Source organism: Staurois parvus, unplaced genomic scaffold, assembly GCF_062004578.1.
Source record: "Staurois parvus isolate SC_StPar_1 unplaced genomic scaffold, SC_StPar_1.0 ptg000463l, whole genome shotgun sequence".
Taxonomy (NCBI): Eukaryota; Metazoa; Chordata; class Amphibia; order Anura; family Ranidae; genus Staurois; species Staurois parvus.
This window is the reverse complement of record NW_028318259.1, coordinates 1,721,870-1,741,630: the sequence shown is the minus strand read 5'-3', so window position 1 is coordinate 1,741,630 and position 19,761 is coordinate 1,721,870. Positions and strand designations below refer to the sequence as shown.

At 46.6% G+C, this 19,761-nt stretch overlaps 1 protein-coding gene across 3 annotated transcripts in view; it reads left to right on the top strand.

Moving 5' to 3' along the window:
- KDM6B (lysine demethylase 6B) overlaps window positions 1–19,761 on the top strand; it is a 199,861-nt gene that overhangs the window by 116,096 nt on the left and 64,004 nt on the right. For all 3 annotated transcript variants that reach the window (XM_089688973.1, XM_089688971.1, XM_089688972.1), the window contains exon 2: window positions 12,755–12,827. The gene's annotated coding sequence lies outside the window, so the exon portion shown is untranslated. The remainder of the gene's footprint in view (window positions 1–12,754; window positions 12,828–19,761) is intronic.

Genomic DNA, 19,761 nt, shown 5'->3' with positions numbered 1-19,761 from the left:
GGTCCCGATCGAGACCTTTCTGTGAGTACTGGACTTGTGTGCTGGGAGCGTGCAGGGCCCAAATCCTGGGAGGCAGCACAGTTGCATTCGGCCGGCGCCAAGAGGTTAAAGTAGAACTAGACCCACCAATGTAACACCGCTATAATCAAGGCATGCCGTGAATAACGACAGTTCAGTTGAGAGCACAAGCAACTGACCAAGTCCATTAAATGGCTGGTGTCATAGAAGATCACATGTGCAGCACCCTGGCAACTTCAGATCAAATAGAGGCAAAGATGGCAGCCTCCTTGGAGGGTTTAGTTTCGATTTCATCTCGGTGAACGCCTAGCTTGATACATAGGCCGCCTTCCTTGTCCGCTTCTCTGAGACTAGAGTCAAGTGAAATGATCCTGCCAGCACAAGGACCTCATGGCTTAAGTTGGAGTCTATAGCTTGAGCCGGGGGTCAGGTCAATGGCCTTCATTCGGACCTCACATACTGTCTGACAGCTCTGAAGTTCACATAACAGAAAAGCTCTAGTATGAAGATCTGTGTTTTGGAAGGAGGCCATCAAGTGGTATGAAGATCTCAGTGTCTTGGAACGAGGGCCATCAAGTGGTATGACGATCTCGGTGTTTTGGAAGGAAGGCCATCAAGTGGTATGAAGATCTCGGTGTTTTGGAAGGAGGCCATAAAGTGGTATGACGATCTCGGTGTTTTGGAAGGAGGGCCATGAAGTGGTATGACGATCTCGGTGTTTTGGAAGGAAGGCCATCAAGTGGTATGAAGATCTCGGTGTTTTGGAAGGAGGGCCATCAAGTGGTATGAAGATCTCGGTGTTTTGGAAGGAGGGCCATCAAGTGGTATGAAGATCTCGGTGTCTTGGAAGGAGGCCATCAAGTGCAGTTTCTCTCGGTGCAAGCATCCTTTAAAAGTCCGCTTTCTGATTCATCCAACTGGCAGCCACCCAGAACTAAAATATCACGTTTGTGTGACCAACGCTTTCGGGGGCAGATTGTATGGGTGGCGGAGCCGATGAACAGGAAAGGGACAGCAGCTCGCATTGTGTACCGTGACGTGCGGCGCAGGACACAGCCTGCCCTCAGCCTTTGAGTCTCGCTGTTCATGAATTACTAAGGGAGTGTACGTAATGTTTGACGTCTCATGTGTCTGCCTCCCTCGCTGCTTTTTTCCAACGCTCCCTAAGTTGGTTTTCTTTGTCTCCTCGCCCTTACCCCAGCTGACACGGAGTCCTTGCCTCCCCCTCTCAGGCCCCTCCCCTCCTCCCCTTTTCCCAGCCCCCTCCCCATCTTCGTCCTTTCCATCAGCTGTTCATAAATCATTCATACTCCCTGGCTGCCATCCAAGCTCCCTGCCACTGGCCCTTTAAACGGCACGCGGTTGTCACAATTGTGTCTTGTGAATATTTAACTTGGGTTTTTTTTTTTTTCCTCACGGACCGAAGAAAGCGCATTTAATTTCACAGCTCTGCAGGGTGACACCAACAGAAGAAAGCAAAGAGCCTGTCCCCCCTCCTGCAGGGTGACACTAATAGAGGGAAACTGAGTCTGTCCTCCTCCTGCAGGGTGATACAGACAGAAGGGGGCTATGAGTCTGTCCTCCTCCTGCAGGGTGATACAGACAGAAGGGGGCTATGAGTCTGTCCTCCTCCTGCAGGGTGATACAGACAGAAGGGGGCTATGAGTCTGTCCTCCTCCTGCAGGGTGATACAGACAGAAGGGGATATGAGTCTGTCCTCCTCCTGCAGGGTGATACAGACAGAAGGGGGCTATGAGTCTGTCCTCCTCCTGCAGGGTGATACAGACAGAAGGGGGCCATGAGTCTGTCCTCCTCCTCCTGCAGGGTGATACAGACAGAAGGGGGCCACGAGTCTGTCCTCCTCCTCCTGCAGGGTGATACAGACAGAAGGGGGCCACGAGTCTGTCCTCCTCCTCCTGCAGGGTGATACAGACAGAAGGGGGCCACGAGTCTGTCCTCCTCCTCCTGCAGGGTGATACAGACAGAAGGGGGCCACGAGTCTGTCCTCCTCCTCCTGCAGGGTGATACAGACAGAAGGGGGCCACGAGTCTGTCCTCCTCCTCCTGCAGGGTGATACAGACAGAAGGGGGCCACGAGTCTGTCCTCCTCCTCCTGCAGGGTGATACAGACAGAAGGGGGCCACGAGTCTGTCCTCCTCCTCCTGCAGGGTGATACAGACAGAAGGGGGCCACGAGTCTGTCCTCCTCCTCCTGCAGGGTGATACAGACAGAAGGGGGCCACGAGTCTGTCCTCCTCCTCCTGCAGGGTGATACAGACAGAAGGGGGCCACGAGTCTGTCCTCCTCCTCCTGCAGGGTGATACAGACAGAAGGGGGCCACGAGTCTGTCCTCCTCCTCCTGCAGGGTGATACAGACAGAAGGGGGCCACGAGTCTGTCCTCCTCCTCCTGCAGGGTGATACAGACAGAAGGGGGCCACGAGTCTGTCCTCCTCCTGCAGGGTGATACAGACAGAAGGGGGCCACGAGTCTGTCCTCCTCCTGCAGGGTGATACAGACAGAAGGGGGCCACGAGTCTGTCCTCCTCCTGCAGGGTGATACAGACAGAAGGGGGCCACGAGTCTGTCCTCCTCCTGCAGGGTGATACAGACAGAAGGGGGCCACGAGTCTGTCCTCCTCCTGCAGGGTGATACAGACAGAAGGGGGCCACGAGTCTGTCCTCCTCCTGCAGGGTGATACAGACAGAAGGGGGCCACGAGTCTGTCCTCCTCCTGCAGGGTGATACAGACAGAAGGGGGCTATGAGTCTGTCCTCCTCCTGCAGGGTGACACACAAGTAACTGGTCCCATGTCTCTGGCATTAGTGCTGATTATCCTGCTGCAGCTCGTCTGGTAACCAAACCTCTGGTACCCCTGGGGGTGGTTTATTAATCACAAACATCCCTTCACACCTGTCCCTTACCCATGGGGGACGCTCTTACATCATGACATTGATCAAGTTGCTGTCTGTTGCATCACGATAGGAGTGCACTATGCATGTATGGGTTGCATAATCTATGTTTGTGTCTTGTAGTAGTAGTGTGGTTAGGCGGCGTTGAGTCATTGATGTTAGAGGTGCGTTGAGGTTACTCCTGGTTGTCCTTCTGGTCGTTGCAGTGAGCGATGTCAAATGCAGAGAGATGCTTAGACAGACGTGCTGTTGCTTCTGCCTGCTTGTGTATTAATCCTCTGGTGTACTGTAAAGCCCCCGGGTTTTCGTGAATTCAACCGTCTGTGGATAAGACTGAGCACAGCTGACCCATAATCACCATTTTCTGAGAAGCTGTAAAGGGATCAATAGACATTAGGTGGTGACCAGCCAGGCATACATGTAAGATCACCGTACAAACATGAACATTTGCATGGAGCGGACGTGCATGTTTGTTTCTCTTGAACAGGGAGAGGTATTACTATGTGGACCTCTCCTCTGCAATAGTTCTCTTCCTCAATATAGACGACCGTTTGGTAGGAAAACCTACCTGGTCTATTCTCTGAAGAAGCCTTGGGTATGAGATGCCTGCCATGGTCAGGGAGAGCCTTCAGGCTTTTGAAGGTTCACTAGTCAGGCCATAAATTGGGCCCGGCAGGCTCTGTATCGGGTCCTCACCGGGCCCGGCAGGCTCTGTATCGGGTCCTCACCGGGCCCGGCAGGCTCTGTATCGGGTCCTCACCGGGCCCGGCAGGCTCTGTATCGGGTCCTCACCGGGCCCGGCAGGCTCTGTATCGGGTCCTCACCGGGCCCGGCAGGCTCTGTATCGGGTCCTCACCGGGCCCGGCAGGCTCTGTATCGGGTCCTCACCGGGCCCGGCAGGCTCTGTATCGGGTCCTCACCGGGCCCGGCAGGCTCTGTAGCGGGTCCCCCCCCCCCGGGCCCGGGCAGGCTCTGTAGCGGGTCTCCCGCAGTACACAACATGGACGTCCAATTTTAGTAAATATTAACTGCTAAATACCTTTTCTCATCAGCAGTATATAGCAGTCTTGTGACTTCTCAGTGTCCAGCAGAGCACATGTTAAAGCTTGTAGGAGTTTTCTTTCTGGTCTAGGCAGATGCGAAACCCCTGATCTCTGTCTGGACAGTGCTGATTGGCCCTGTGCTGACTGGCCCTGTGCTGACATGCACTCTCCAAAAAAAAAAAAAAAAAAAAAACCTCTCTAGCAATACACACCAAACTGAGCATGTGCAGAGTGTCTTCACACGATATGTCTCCTCAGGAGATAAGAGGGAGACACTGATAGAATGGGAGGATCAGAGAAGTCGGGATCATTCAGCCTTTTTACACAATGCAGAGGATTAACCCCTTAGGTTCCACAGTGAGCATAACAAGCATGCCTTACTGCATATACAGACTGACTTTACTGTTGTGGGTCTAACTACCACCCTTCCTCAGATGGATGGCCCAATGTTAGAAGCACACAGTTGCCTTTTTTATGCTGTACCATTAACAGTACCTTTCACTGGAACTACCTGAACTTAATCATTTGGAGGGGTGCCCACATAGCATTGGCCATTTCATGTATGTTAATGCTAAAAGTGGAGACACTGTAACCGCTTGCCTGCTGCCCTATAGTAGAAGTACTGCTACAGGGCGGCAAGGCTGCGCAAAATCGCTTATATATGCGTGATTTGCATTTTTGGGTAGGGGCGCGCACGCCACCCTACCCACGCCACCATTAGCTGCTAGGGATGTCAATCATCGGGTCCCAGATGGAGATTTCCTGCCAGCAATCACCGTGTAGAATTGACAGGGGAGAGATGTTTAAACACAGGTTTCGCTCCTGCCAGCAAGGACATGCTGCTATGTAACCCAGTTACAGTTAACCCTTTGATCGCTCAAAAGTTAACCCCTTCCTACCCAGTGTCATTAGTACAGTGTCAGTGCTTTTTATTATGCAGTTAGTCAGTTCCAACCTAGTGTCAGAATGCCGGCCGCAGTCCCGTTAAGTCGCTGATCGCCACCATTACTAGTATAAAAAATAAATTCCAGTATATATACCGCCATTTGTAGATGCTATAACTTTCACGTAATCCAAATTAATTTACATGTATAGGGATTTTTTTTTTCGCAAGTAGCAGAATATTTTGGCCTACATCTTGACTAAATTCGATTTTCTTACATTTTTTTTTTTTTTTTTTCTTTTATTGAATGTTTCATAGCAAATGGTGAAATTTTTTATTTTTTTTTAATTGTTGGTCTTTATTTGTTTATAGCGCAAAAAAAACCCTGCAGAGGTGATTAAATACCAACGAAAAAACTTTGGGGGGGGGGCAAAAAAGGACATTTATGTACAACATTGCATGACCGCACGGTTGTCAAAGTATTGCAGCGCCGTAACGCAAAAACTGTCCTGGTCAGGAAGGGGGGGGGGGGTCAATCCTCTGGAGGGCAAGTTGTTAACTGAAACTTTGACTTTGCCCTGCAGGTACTTCTTGATGCCTGCTCACATTCCATGGGTTATCTTCAGAATACCAGGTGCCATAAACAGTGAGCTACTATTCAAAAATCAACAACCTCTTTTATGGTTGCTTCATGGTCCACCTTCTTCAGCATCTCTCGCCTTTTTTCTTTTGAAATTTGGTGGCCAGTAGGGAGGATATGGGGCAGGGATGGACAATGGAAGAAGTGGCATTTTGCAGAAAGTTTCTGGATTTACAGTGATGCCTAAAGAAAATCTGGAGGTACCTTCTGTGTACCCGTGACCTCTCTCTGTTCTGCTTCTTCAACCCCTTTTCACATTTTTGTGAAGGTCTACCACCACATTTGGTGAGGAGTAGGGACAACATAGACCAAGGATTGACAATGAAAGCTGTGGCTACGATTTCTGAAGTTCGATACCAGGACTCACCAAAAATATCTGGTCATGATACCAGGACTCCCTAAACAATATCTGGACATGCCTTCTCTCTGTTCCTGTGACCACTTGAGAAGGTAAGGTGAGCTCACAGGTTCACTTGGAAGTCCAAGGCCACGCAAATTTTGATGTTTAGTGAGTGAAATCAACCTGTGGTTTCTGATAATCTCCCATTCAGTGTTGAGCTATATCCATGGTAGTTTGTGTCACAATCCCTTCCCACAGAGGCGCTTCATCACAGCTGGATTTTCTGGTTTGTCTTTGAGGCACAGTCAGTCAGTAGAGGGTGACACCATTGTTTGACCAAGGTCTGAGTAACCAAGATGGATTGTTCAACTATTATCCGTTGTCTGTGGGTAGCTTCAGGCAGTATGCATGGGATAATGCTTTTGAAGGTTCAGTGACTCAAATATGTTTCTTAAAAAAAAAATGTTTATGCAGCCAGCCCTAAGTGAACAGACTATGGCAATGTATTGTGTGACCAATTCTGTTCTTTACCCATACCATGCTTTCCGGTTTTCAGTTCAAAATGCAATTTTACAAGATATCTGGTGCTTTTTATTCTTCTCTGATTTGAAAAGCCTTTCAGCCCTTCACAGAATCCTTTTTGTTTTTTGGAGAAAAATTTGGACCGATTATTTTCTTCAGCCGTCATTGCTGTACCAAGAATGTTGCCGTTTGTTGGATTCATGTCAAATTCCCCAAAAAACTGGCCCGTGCATTCCTAGCCAAATATATACTTGTGTCCACAGAACATGGCCTAGATATGTCATCACTGAGTCACTCTGCTGAATCGATAAACAGCAGTAACGTTAAGCCAATTTTTTTTTTTTTTTTTTTGTAAGTCTCAATCTTTTGGCTCGGTGTCCCAAGCCGGCGTGCTGGTTGTAAACACCAGGCTATGTTCCCATTCTAGACAGATGACGCCCCCTCCAGGTGTCTCATCTCTGTCCCTTTCATTGATGTCAGCTGCCCACCCCCTAGTTTACCAGCTGCCTCGTTTTTTTTTGGCCTGGACTGCGTGCCCGTACTTCAGCCACAGGCCTCCAGGAAATTGGAGGATGATCGCATTCTCCTGGAGACAAAATTTCCTGTCTGGGGTGGTCTTTTGGCGGCTTTCAGCTGAAAGAGTGACACGGTTGGCAGCTGACCAGCTTACTCTGAAATTTTATGCATACGTTTTTAGAGCGTATAGGTGACCTACCTAATCTGAGATTTTTACCAAGAAGATTAAAATACAGGATTACTGATAATGAAGACATTTATCCAAGTTTAACCACCTGAAGACCGCAATACGTATACAGTACGGTTGTATATTGGGACAATGCCTGCAACTACAGGCGACATCCGGTATTTTTTCTTTTTTTTAGGGCTGGCGATTTCCTTTTTTTTTTTTTTCTTTTCTAAAAGCCATCCTAGCCTAATTAGCTGCTGGATTACTTTTACAGGTGGTGGGAGGGGTTGTTTCCCCAGCAATGAACCCTCCACCCCGCACTATCCTTTTTTATGTCTTTTCGGGCTCTACTGTCTTGGCAAGCCTGGAATGAAGCTGACATTTCTGCCAGCTTACCATATAGCTGATCCGGGACCAGAAAGTCCCTGATCATCTCTGATATACGACATCAGAAATTTAGTATTTTGTTACTTCCGGTTTCGGCTGGTTGTTTACCGGCAAAGGAAAGTTTTGGACCAAACCGATCTGAGTTTGCCCTTGAAGGCTTTGGATCAGAGGAGAGATCAGGGGTCTAATAGTTCCTGTCACTGCCTATGGCTATCACAAAGGATGTTGGGATGTTTACAGTACTTTCCTTGTGAAAGTGATCCAAAAAAAAATTAAAAGGACAGCGTAAAAGTAATAAAATAAATAACCAACCTTTTTTTTAATGCGCCATTAAAGGGTTTTAAAAACTGCTGCACAAATATCATGTAACAGAACTAACAGTGCAACACCCACCATGTTATTCTCTAGGACCTCTGCTTAAAAAAAGTTTGCCTTCTAAGTAATTTTTCTTGCAAAAAATCCTTTTTTTTTCTTTCTTTCTTTCTTTCTTTCTTTCTTTCTTTTTTTTCTTTCTTTCTTTCAACAAAGTGAGAATTGGCCTGATCTTAAAGCTGAGTTCCGGTTGAATAAAGTCAGCAGCTACAAAAACTGTAGTTGCTGAATTTTAAAATATAGCCACTTACCTGTCCCTCGGTCCAGCAGTGTTCTCACCACCGCTGGTTTCACCGGCCATCTTCTCTCCTTGGCGCCGACATCCTTAGTGTGGGCATCGGGCTTTCACAGCTTGTGCCTTTGTGAATGGTCCCGTAGTCTTCTGGGACCTGTCACGTGTCCCAGACTACGGGGAGGACAACTTACGTTTCCGATCGCAGCGAAAATGGTAGCTTGTACCTGTCAAATTCGGGTACCTGCCCACTCCCCAAAGGTGCCAATCCTTAACTGGGAGCGGGGGACAGAGCATTAAAGCAGAACTTCCCCTTTTGGGTGGAGCCCCACTTTTTAAAGTGGTTAAAAAGACCCTGTAAACTTTTAAAATTTGTATTTATTTATTTATTTTTTCAACTATTTGTTGTATATTTTCCTCTTCTGTTTTACAAATACAAAACTAAATTTAATGGTTTGGTTATAAGCAAGAAAAAAAAAAATCGGAGTAATGGACAAATGATTACCATGAAACCTTAAGCGCGCCAAAAGTTGTTTTTCAGAATTGTGTTGTAGAGGAGAAATAATGGTAAACCAAACATGGTTCCAGGCCAGGGGCGGACTGACCATTCGAGCACTCGGGCACTGCCCGGGGTCAGTAGGGGGCCCCATGAAATGCCCCTGGTACACTTCTTCTTCTTTTTTTTTTTTTTTTTTTTTTTTTTTTTTTATAGGCTTTTTTTTGGGTGTGCTTTGTGTAGGCAAGGACACAGGGGCCCCATGATCCCCTATGGCCCGGAGGCCCCATGAGTTGTCAGTCTGCCCCTGTTCCAGGCTAGGGGAAACCATTTTATTGGTAATGGTTAGAAAAGGTGAGGTGATGGGAGGAATAGGGGTGGCATGTCAAGGAAAGTGGGAGTTGGGAGGGTATGGGGTGAGGGACGCACTACTTGGTGTTAATCTGCATATTGAGGGTTGACTATTAGGGTGGTATTGGACATTGGTAGAGATTGCTCTTTTAGATCTGCGGTATGGTCCTGAGGAAGATGTAGCCAAGGAAACGAGAAGATGAACATTGTTTGTTCATCTAAAACGTGTGTATGCCTGTCAACGTCCTTTCTTCCAAAAGAAAACAAATATGGATTGCTTGGTTCATGTCACAAGGTATCAAAATGGAGTGGTGCCCTGCACTTTTTTAGGGCCGCTTGGAGGTTTGAATTGATGTTTCCTAGGTACGCTAGGTATAACACTTAATGTAATATTGCTCTGCAGGTTTCCATTCGAAAAGGGGCAAAGAATGCCAACCCCGACCCAGCCTTGAGGAAAAGACTCGATCATCTGCATGTCTCTTGGCGGGACTTGGCAGCATCCCACACCTCTCTCCGAACTGAGCTGAGATCTTTACATTATTAGTCCCTGCGCTTGCTCCTGCGAATTCCCCTCGCGCTCATGAACACTGCTGTGTCAGTGAAAGCACATACATGTCTAAAGAGCACACCCTTGTGCAGTCACCTCCATCGGATCGAAAGTTATAAACATTTTACCTGGCCTTTACACGAGAGTTTTATCCAATAACACAGCAGCTGCCTGTTTGGTGCAGTCTCCTAACCGGAAGAGTTTTAGTGTCTAATGCTCTTATCTGGACTATACACAAGGGGGCACACTTTTCAGAGTGGTATAACTAGCTGGTAAGCCGGGCCTTCATAGGAGGTACGTGTTCCAAAGTGTAGCCGGTGCTTCAAAACTATCGGGAGAGGGGGTTGTTGACACCTAATGAGCGTCAAAAGTCAAAAACACACAAGTCCTAGTTAGTAATGTGAACCCAGCAGCCTTCACACGGAAGGGCTTGGAAGAATAGGATGCAAGATCAAAATCGAGAAATTTTGATTAAAAGCTTGAGGCAATTTTTCAAAATGTTAATTTTCACCTTCAATTTTTCTTGATTGAATTTCTCAAGACTGGGTTTTTTTTTTTTTTTTTTCCCCAGATAATTTGCAGTGAAAATTTTTGCAAAAGTTGTCAAATCGTGAACAAAATAAATCAACCTTGTGTTTTTTTGTTGTTTTTCATCAAAACTAATTTTCATGAATTTATTTTCTCTTGTATTTAAAGTTTTTTTTTGCCTTACTGGGAGAGTTAAGTGAATTGATTCATGGCTTACCAAGATGGCTTTGGATAAGCCAGTGTGATTCGGTTCTCTTACCTCAACTTGGTAGCCATCACATGGGTCTTAGGCTGCATTCACACTTGAGCGATTTTGTAGCTTGAAGGTCGAAGCTCCAAAAACGCTCCAAACTTAAAAAAAATCAGTTTTCTATGGTGCCTGTTTATGCAATCAGGTGTGAACAATTACTTTTTTTTTTAATCACACCTGATCGCATAAACAGGCACCATAGAAAACTGATTTTTTTTAAGTTTGAGCGTTTTTGGAGCTTCAAGCTACAAATCGCTCAAGTGTGAATGCAGCCTTAAGCTGGCTATGTATACAAGGGCACGTCTTCAGTTTTGATTCTTAGAAAATGGCTCCTCAGAATGTGAAGTCTGTCAAATTGTCTCAAATTTTTATTTCAGCTCTAGGTTCCATGCACACTAGCTTAAAAAAGCTACTCCTTGAAGAGTTTACCATTTTGCCTGTAGAAAGCAACTGATATCCTAAGGGGTTTATTTACTAAAGCTGGAGAGTGCAAAATCAGACTCGCTTCTGCATAGAAACCAATCGGCTTCCAGGTTTCATTGCCAAAGCTTCATTGAACAAGCTGAGATTAGAAGCTGATTGGTTTCTATGCAGAAGGGAGTCTGATTTTGGACTCTCCAGCTTTAGTAAATAAACCCCTATGTGGCCGTGCATAGTAGGTAGTCTAGAAGCGGTTTTACATTTTTTAAGTGTTCTTCTAAGAGCACCGGTGGTTTTTAAGCTAGCGTGCATGAGTCTTAATCTTGAATGTTCTACAATTTTCAGTAACTGGCACCTAATGCATTGATTATAAATGTTTTTTTTGTGATATTTCTTGACCATTTAAATATTTTTTTATATGGCCAGAAATAGGCAACCTGTTGTCTGTCTTCTGGCTGCTGGTGAAAGTCCCAGCAGGCACTACGAACTAGCAGAGAAAGATTGCTTACAATGTACCAAAAATGTTATCTATGTATTTGCGGTGTTTTATTTTAACATGCATTTCTTTCTTCCTAAAGCCTAACTCCAGCCAATGTGTGGGGTTTTGTGGGGGAGAGGGGGAGGAGTCAATATTTGTCAGGTTTTGAGATGGTCGCCAAGAATGGACACACAGAACATGCAACAATTCTTGCATTGTGGTCTGAGATGGTCGCCAAGAATGGACACACAGAACATGCAACAATTCTTGCATTGTGGTCTGAGATGGTCACCAAGAATGGACACACAGAACATGCAACAATTCTTGCATTGTGGTCTGAGATGGTCACCAAGAATGGACACACAGAACATGCAACAATTCTTGTATTGTGGTCTGAGATGGTCACTAAGAATGGACACACAGACCACAATACAAGAATTGTTGCATGTTCTAACTTCTCCCTCCTGTGCTAAACATGTTTTTGGTTTTGTCTCTTGGGAGGAGAGATTTCTTATCACTTCTTGTCAAAACAGGAATTAAAGGGAACTTCCCAATAGGGTCACAGATGGCAACTAAATCATGACAGGGGCTTTAACTCGACGCTGTTGTATCCAAATCAAATGTTTTGGCTTGAGTTAGACTTTAAAGAGCTCTTCAACCAAAACCTACTGTGACGTTGCTATGAGGCAGAGGAAGGGTCTCAAACTGTTTTTCCTTTAGGAGAAGCGGCTCTGCTCTTTAAATGGGCTATTCTGAAGTCTAGCTGGTGGTCAAACCTCAGCCAGTAAGACAACAAACCTACCTCAACTGACAGAGCAGACCCACTGCAAAGAAGGTAGGACAACTGGCTATAGATGGGTGGATGCCTTCTCATGAATGGGAAAAACAACTTCTCCTCCTCCAGACCTTTTGGTATCCACTTCTTTGCCTGACTGTCTCTGGCCCACTCCTTTCATTTAATTGGATTAGAATTCTTACAACTATGGAGGCTTGATGATAACTTGCCATTCTGAGGTCCAGCTACTGGTCAGAGCCTATACCTCAATGACCAGCCAGCAAGGCACTGAGGCCACTTCAACTGGCAGAGCAACCCCCTTGCAAATTGGGGAAGACTAGCTATAAATGGATAGATACCTTTCCAAGAATGAGGAACTAGGGTACAAATCCTCTGTAGCTTCAGAACCCATTTTCTCTTTCCTGTGTAATTCCCTAAACAGCCTTGAGGTAGCTATGTGGGACTATCCCCTTCCTACCTTACAAGGGATAGATCAGAGAATTTCCAACAAGTCTATGACCAAAAGCACTTCTCAACCCCTAGTCGTCAGTGGCTTGGGCATCCTAAACGGTGTTAAATCTTGGACAGGATCAGACTTCTTATGGCCACTCTAAGGGCCGTACCAAGCATTCTTAATTTTTGAGTGACCTTCCGCTGCTTCATAGGAACGCTGATTAAAAAGTGTGGGTGAAGAATATTATTATTCATGTTTTGGTTCCATGAGATCATTTTTTTCAGAACTGGTTTCTTATAGCTTCCTTCATGTACAGACCCCCACTCAACAGCTCCAATATTCTGTATAGTGAACACTCCAAGTACTTACCTGCACACACTGCGCTGGCATCTTTTCCTGCATTAATCCTGTTTTGTGTTGCTTCCAGGGTCCGCTGTGCTGTCAGCTGTGAATCGGGTTCGGGCCCTTAAGAAGTCCTCGTCCAGGTCCTGGATGACCCAGTAAGTTCTCACCTTCTTAATTTTCTTTGAAAGAGTAGCTGTGGTCTACTTGCAGGAGATGTATGCGATATGTTTTTGGAATGTACAAAATGGTTGCGTATCATATTTTATATTCTAAAATTTTATATTTTTTTGGCTAGGAAAATATTAATACTTTAAAAGTCGTGTGAATATAAATAAACAATATTCACACGACTATCACCCAAGATTCACACCTTGGTGTTCAACAGAATTCATTTGAAAAATATGTGAAAGATGTATGAATTGTATGGGTAGCACAGTGGCTAAATGGTTAGCACTTCCGCCTGGCAGTAACAGGGTTGTTGGTTCAAATCCCGACCACTGCACCACCTGCCTGGAGTTTGCATGTTCTCCCTGTGCCTGCGTGTACTACGGTTTCCTCTAAAGACATGCTGGTAGATTAATTGGCTCCTGTCTAAATTGTCCCTAGTACATGTATGTATGAATGTGAGTTAGGGACCTTAGATTTTACACCCCTTGAGGGTTAGGGACTGATGTGAATGTACAATATATATGTAAAATTCTCTTGTATTGAACTGTATTGTTGCTGTATTGTCTCCTGTTATATTGTAAAGCGCTGAGCAAACTGTTGGCGCCATATAAATCCTGTATAATAATAATAATAAAATTGATGGCACTATATAAGTACCTGAAATAAAAAAAAAAAATGAATAAAAATACCGGTTTATGATTTCAAGCCCGCAAAGAGCTGTTTACCAGGCTAATGGTAACTGCTATGCTGAATATAACTTATTTTCTTAAGTTGAAAAAAGCCACGTGACCGTCAAGTTCAACCAAAAGACAAAAATCGAGAAAATAAATCACTTTCTCAGAACACTAAACCTTTTAGCAGATCCTGAGGAAGGCAAACCAATCCATTATACAGAGCAGCACAGTGGCTTAACGGTTAGCACTTCTGCCTGGCGCGTTGCCGCCCCCCCCCCTCCAACGGAAGGGACACTAAGTACAGGGGCAGGCAGGGGGCTGCTGTTTCTTACCTGGCTCCGGTCCCGGTCCCACGACGATCCAGTCCAGGAAGCGCGGCTGCTCCTTCATTCAGTTCGGCTCAGCCTCCTCACCGGGGATTGGGTGCCAGAACTGTAGCTCAGGAAAGGCACACAGGCGGCCAATCACCGGCGAGGAGGTGGAGCCGAGCGGCCCCACGAAAATCGAGTGAGGGAGTGGCCGGTAAGTGTGCAGCAGCACCATGCTGGAACACTATTGGCACTATTCCTCCCCCCCCCCCCCCCCCACTGACCAACGATTTGGCACTATTCCTCACCCCCCCCCCCCACTGACCCCAACGATGGGGCACTATTCCACCCCCCACTGACCCCAACGATGGGGCACTATTCCACCCCCCACTGACCCCAACGATGGGGCACTATTCCACCCCCCACTGACCCCAACGATGGGGCACTATTCCACCCCCCACTGACCCCAACGATGGGGCACTATTCCACCCCCCACTGACCCCAACGATGGGGCACTATTCCACCCCCCACTGACCCCAACGATGGGGCACTATTCCACCCCCCACTGACCCCAACGATGGGGCACTATTCCACCCCCCACTGACCCCAACGATGGGGCACTATTCCACCCCCCACTGACCCCAACGATGGGGCACTATTCCACCCCCCACTGACCCCAACGATGGGGCACTATTCCACCCCCCACTGACCCCAACGATGGGGCACTATTCCACCCCCCACTGACCCCAACGATGGGGCACTATTCCACCCCCCACTGACCCCAACGATGGGGCACTATTCCACCCCCCACTGACCCCAACGATGGGGCACTATTCCACCCCCCACTGACCCCAACGATGGGGCACTATTCCACCCCCCACTGACCCCAACGATGGGGCACTATTCCACCCCCCACTGACCCCAACGATGGGGCACTATTCCACCCCCCACTGACCCCAACGATGGGGCACTATTCCACCCCCCACTGACCCCAACGATGGGGCACTATTCCACCCCCCACTGACCCCAACGATGGGGCACTATTCCACCCCCCACTGACCCCAACGATGGGGCACTATTCCACCCCCCACTGACCCCAACGATGGGGCACTATTCCACCCCCCACTGACCCCAACGATGGGGCACTATTCCACCCCCCACTGACCCCAACGATGGGGCACTATTCCACCCCCCACTGACCCCAACGATGGGGCACTATTCCACCCCCCACTGACCCCAACGATGGGGCACTATTCCACCCCCCACTGACCCCAACGATGGGGCACTATTCCACCCCCCACTGACCCCAACGATGGGGCACTATTCCACCCCCCACTGACCCCAACGATGGGGCACTATTCCACCCCCCACTGACCCCAACGATGGGGCACTATTCCACCCCCCACTGACCCCAACGATGGGGCACTATTCCACCCCCCACTGACCCCAACGATGGGGCACTATTCCACCCCCCACTGACCCCAACGATGGGGCACTATTCCACCCCCCACTGACCCCAACGATGGGGCACTATTCCACCCCCCACTGACCCCAACGATGGGGCACTATTCCACCCCCCACTGACCCCAACGATGGGGCACTATTCCACCCCCCACTGACCCCAACGATGGGGCACTATTCCACCCCCCACTGACCCCAACGATGGGGCACCATCATTGGTGTCAGTGGGAGGAATAGTGTCCCATCATTGGAATACCATACCATATTGAAATCAAATCTGATGGTTTTTTTTAATTTTTATTTGGTGTGCGTTGGAAGAGGGGTAGTCTTATACGGCGAGTATAGCCCAAACCCTATATTTTAACAGGAAAAGTAGGGGGTCGTCTTATACGCCGGAAAATACGGTAAGTGGTATTGCTGAAGGGAGCTTATGCGGCATCTTTCTCCTGTGACGAGATGGTATCTACAAGGATCTTGGGGTGATCCTATAAAGCAAGCTGGCCCTTGTGGTCACGGTTTGGAGGTGAGGGGGCATTTCTGCTATCTGAGGATATTTCACAAGTGTGGAGATCACCTATTCACCTCATCACCTGCATGAATTGTGTTTGAAGATCACAGCTATATATATTTTCTGTTTATTGGACATCATTTATGATTGATTTGTATTTGAGATTTTGTGGTTGTTTTTTGTAAGTGGGTATGTTTTTGGAATTATGGTTGGCACTAATCGCTAGAATTGTTTTCCCCTGATAGTGGGTTCACCTTTTTACACCATATTTTTTGATTTTGGAATAGTCCCATTATTGGGGACAGGGGGGTTGGCTTTATAAATATTGAGTCACTCACTGAGTGCATTAAAACAGGCATACTCCTGTATTTTCACTAGTATTCACGGTTTGGATCCTGATTGGATCAGAGCACTTTTTGTGGGTGTTTTTAAATTGTATATATTCTTTGTTCATTTATTGTATAGCGCTTCACCATATTTATTAATTATTTACACACACCAATTAGGTCAGGTAGGGTGAGAGCAGCTTGTATTTAGGAACATCCATATAAACTCAGGAGGATATACCATCACTTAGAGGTTTTAGCCTTTCCCAACTCTACTATAAAATCTTATTTATTACAGGTACTTGTATAGTGCCGTCAAATTACGCAGTGCTTTACATATATAGTACATCCACATCAGTCCTCTACCACTGAATCCAAAGATAGGACACACTTTCTCCCACTAACTCCAACATCAGGGGGGTGGTATTTACTACCACTGACCAGTCTGGTCCCCTTAAGTCTAAGGGAACAGCAAGCTGGCCATTAGGTCTAAGGGAACAGCAAGCTGGCCATTTGGTCTAAAGGAACAGCAAGCTGGCCATTTGGTCTAAAGGAACAGCAAGCTGGCCATGTGGTCTAAAGGAACAGCAAGCTGGCCATGTGGTCTAAAGGAACAGCAAGCTGGCCATGTGGTCTAAAGGAACAGCAAGCTGGCCATGTGGTCTAAAGGAACAGCAAGCTGGCCATGTGGTCTAAAGGAACAGCAAGCTGGCCATGTGGTCTAAAGGAACAGCAAGCTGGCCATGTGGTCTAAAGGAACAGCAAGCTGGCCATGTGGTCTAAAGGAACAGCAAGCTGGCCATTTGGTCAGAAAGTTCAGAGACCACTGGCCTAAACTGTTTATTGTGGTGAATAATAATTTGTTTATAATGTTGTACAGGTTTGCGGTGTAATATTTTCGTGATAGTTTTTCTTGTGCACATTTGCTGCCACTAGAGGGGCCATTTTCACGATATTAGCTTAAAATGACTGTCATGAGAAAATTATGGAGGCTGCCCTTTCTGGCTGTCTTTTGAAAATGATGGTTTCATGGCTGTCTCTGGGTTCAAAATATTGGGTCACAGGCCCAGAACAAGTCTTATCTGTACCCTTGTTCCGGGTCAAAGACCCTACATTGCGGCCAAAGCTTCACAATGACAGCCAAGGAACTAGCTTGCTCAAAGGAAAGACCAGAAATGGCAGCCCCATACTTTTTTCTCATGATATGGTGACTTTGAAAGCTTACTACATTATTATACACTCACCGGCCACTTTATTGGGTACACCTGTTCCATTGGTAACACTAATTGATCAGCCAATCACATGGCAGCAACTCCATGCTTTAGGCTTCCAGACATTGTGAAGACAATTTTGCTGAAGTTCAAACCGCGCATCAGAATGGAGAAGGAAGAGTATTTAAGTGACTTTGGACGTCACATGGTGGTTGGCGTCAGACGCACTGGTCTGAGTATTTCAAAAACTGCTGATCTATTAGGATTTTTACACACGCATCTCTGGGGTTTACAGAGAATGGTCTGAAAGATAATATCCAGAGTAGCAGTTTTATTTATTTATATATATATATATATATATATATATATATATATATATATATATATATATATATATATATATATATATATATATATATATATATGCCTGGATGTCCGAGGAGAATGGGCAGACTGGTTGGAAATGATAGGCAACAGTAACTCATGTCAATATATGGACCAAAATCTCTGAGGAACGGTTCCAACACTTTGTTGAATCCATGCCACGAAGAATGAAGGTAAAGGGGGGGTCCAACCCAATAATAACAAGGTGTAACTAATGAAGTGGCTGGTGGGTGTGAGCATTTTTATGTTTCCCTGTAAGGAACTCTGCAAGGCCAAGAAATGTGCCTTAGTCTTTAACCGCCTCCCGCCTGCCATATAAGGTGATGACGGTACAAGGCGGTTTTCTCGTTCTGGGAGGACGTTGTATACCTTTCAATGCCACATATCAGTGCTGCCTCATGTCAGGGCAGGAGCTGAGGAACGGACAGGCAGGCCTAAACAATGTAACGCACTGGCTGACGACAACCACCACCCACAGACCGAAGTCCCTCAGGGCGCGGAGTCTAAGTCCCAGGCTGCCCTTCACCAGGGCCCCTGATGGTGGGGATGAACTTGACGCAGCCAGGAACCAGGTCACGGCCCCTGAGACACCTCAGTTGCAGTAATGGCCACCGCCAATGGCGTGTAGCTGGTGGAAAAGACAATAGAGTAGTCAGGCAGGCCGGGTCAACAACGGGACAAAACGGTACAGGACAGCAGACGAGAATCACAGGTCACGAGCCGGGTTCAGCAACAGAGGGTCAGATCAAAGGAGAACGCAAAGAATAGTCGAGTCACAAGCTGAGTCAGATTCCAGGAGAGTCACGAGAGTCAGAACAGAGTAATAGCGACCCAAAGACACAAGTGCAAAGAGCATGTGCGGACCACAGGCTTATATGTCAGCCACACCCCTCTGGGGGATGGACCTCAGAGACCTGAAGGCATAAAGGATTCCCACCATGCTCAGCAGAAATCCAAGATGGATGCCAGCACATGGAGTAACATAACCTCTGGGAAAAGGTAGGACCTTGACACCTCATTAGCACACATCGGTGAAGGAGAAATATCACTTATTTCCAAAATCTTAAAACAAAAACTAAGAATGTTTTTCAAAATTTTCAGGTTTTGTTTAGCAAAAAATAAAAAACCCAGAGGTGATTAAATACCACCAAAAGAGAGCGGTCGCAAAAAAATTAAAATTTCATATGGGTACAGTGTTGCTTGACTGCGCAATTGTCATTCAAAGTGCAACAGTGCTGAAAGCTGAAAATTTGTGTGTGATCTTCCCATTACTAACTTACCGAGTCTCGTTCAGCATCATGTCTCTTGGTGGAGGTGGCCATCTTGGTAGAGAGGTAGAACTTTCCTTCCTCATGTCGGAGCTATCTCCCTGATAAATATTTATGGATTATTCATAAAGCAGCGTTCGAGGAAGAGCAAGCACAGATCCACAGTATGAATTTATCAGAAGCAGGGAGATCCTTGCACTGCAGGCCCTGAAGTGCAGCTTCTTCTCCAGCAAGGAGAGCAGCACAGTACAGAACCCACCCCCCCCCAAATCTCACTCCAAATCTGGTGAGACTAGCAATTAGAGGCAGCAGTTCCATAGATCTCACTCCTGCAGATATATGGCTGAAGGCACAGGAAGTGTGCTGCTTTTTTCAGGAATAATTGTGTTTTGGGGGGGGGGGGGTTGTTTTTCTGGGGGGAAGGGAAGGGTTTGAGGTTACTACAGGGACCATCTAGATGTTTCCTATAACATAGCACAGCTTTTATATTTTGCGTTCAGGTCCACTTTAAGTAGCACATGTCTCTCCCTTGCACCCGTATTTCATGGACAAACAAAGATTTTGTCCTTTGTGTCTAAACAAACCCATCCAGTTTTACAACACTGTGTGGGTGTTTAACAGATGTTCATCCATGTAAACTTCATTGTTCAGTTCCATTGAATGGTGCTTGGGTTAGGGAGGTCATAGTCTTCTTCTTTACACCTAGCAAAATTCTAGCAACCTTATCAGCATGCTTATAAAAAAACTTTGCGCTCATGTAAATATATAATTACAAACTTTG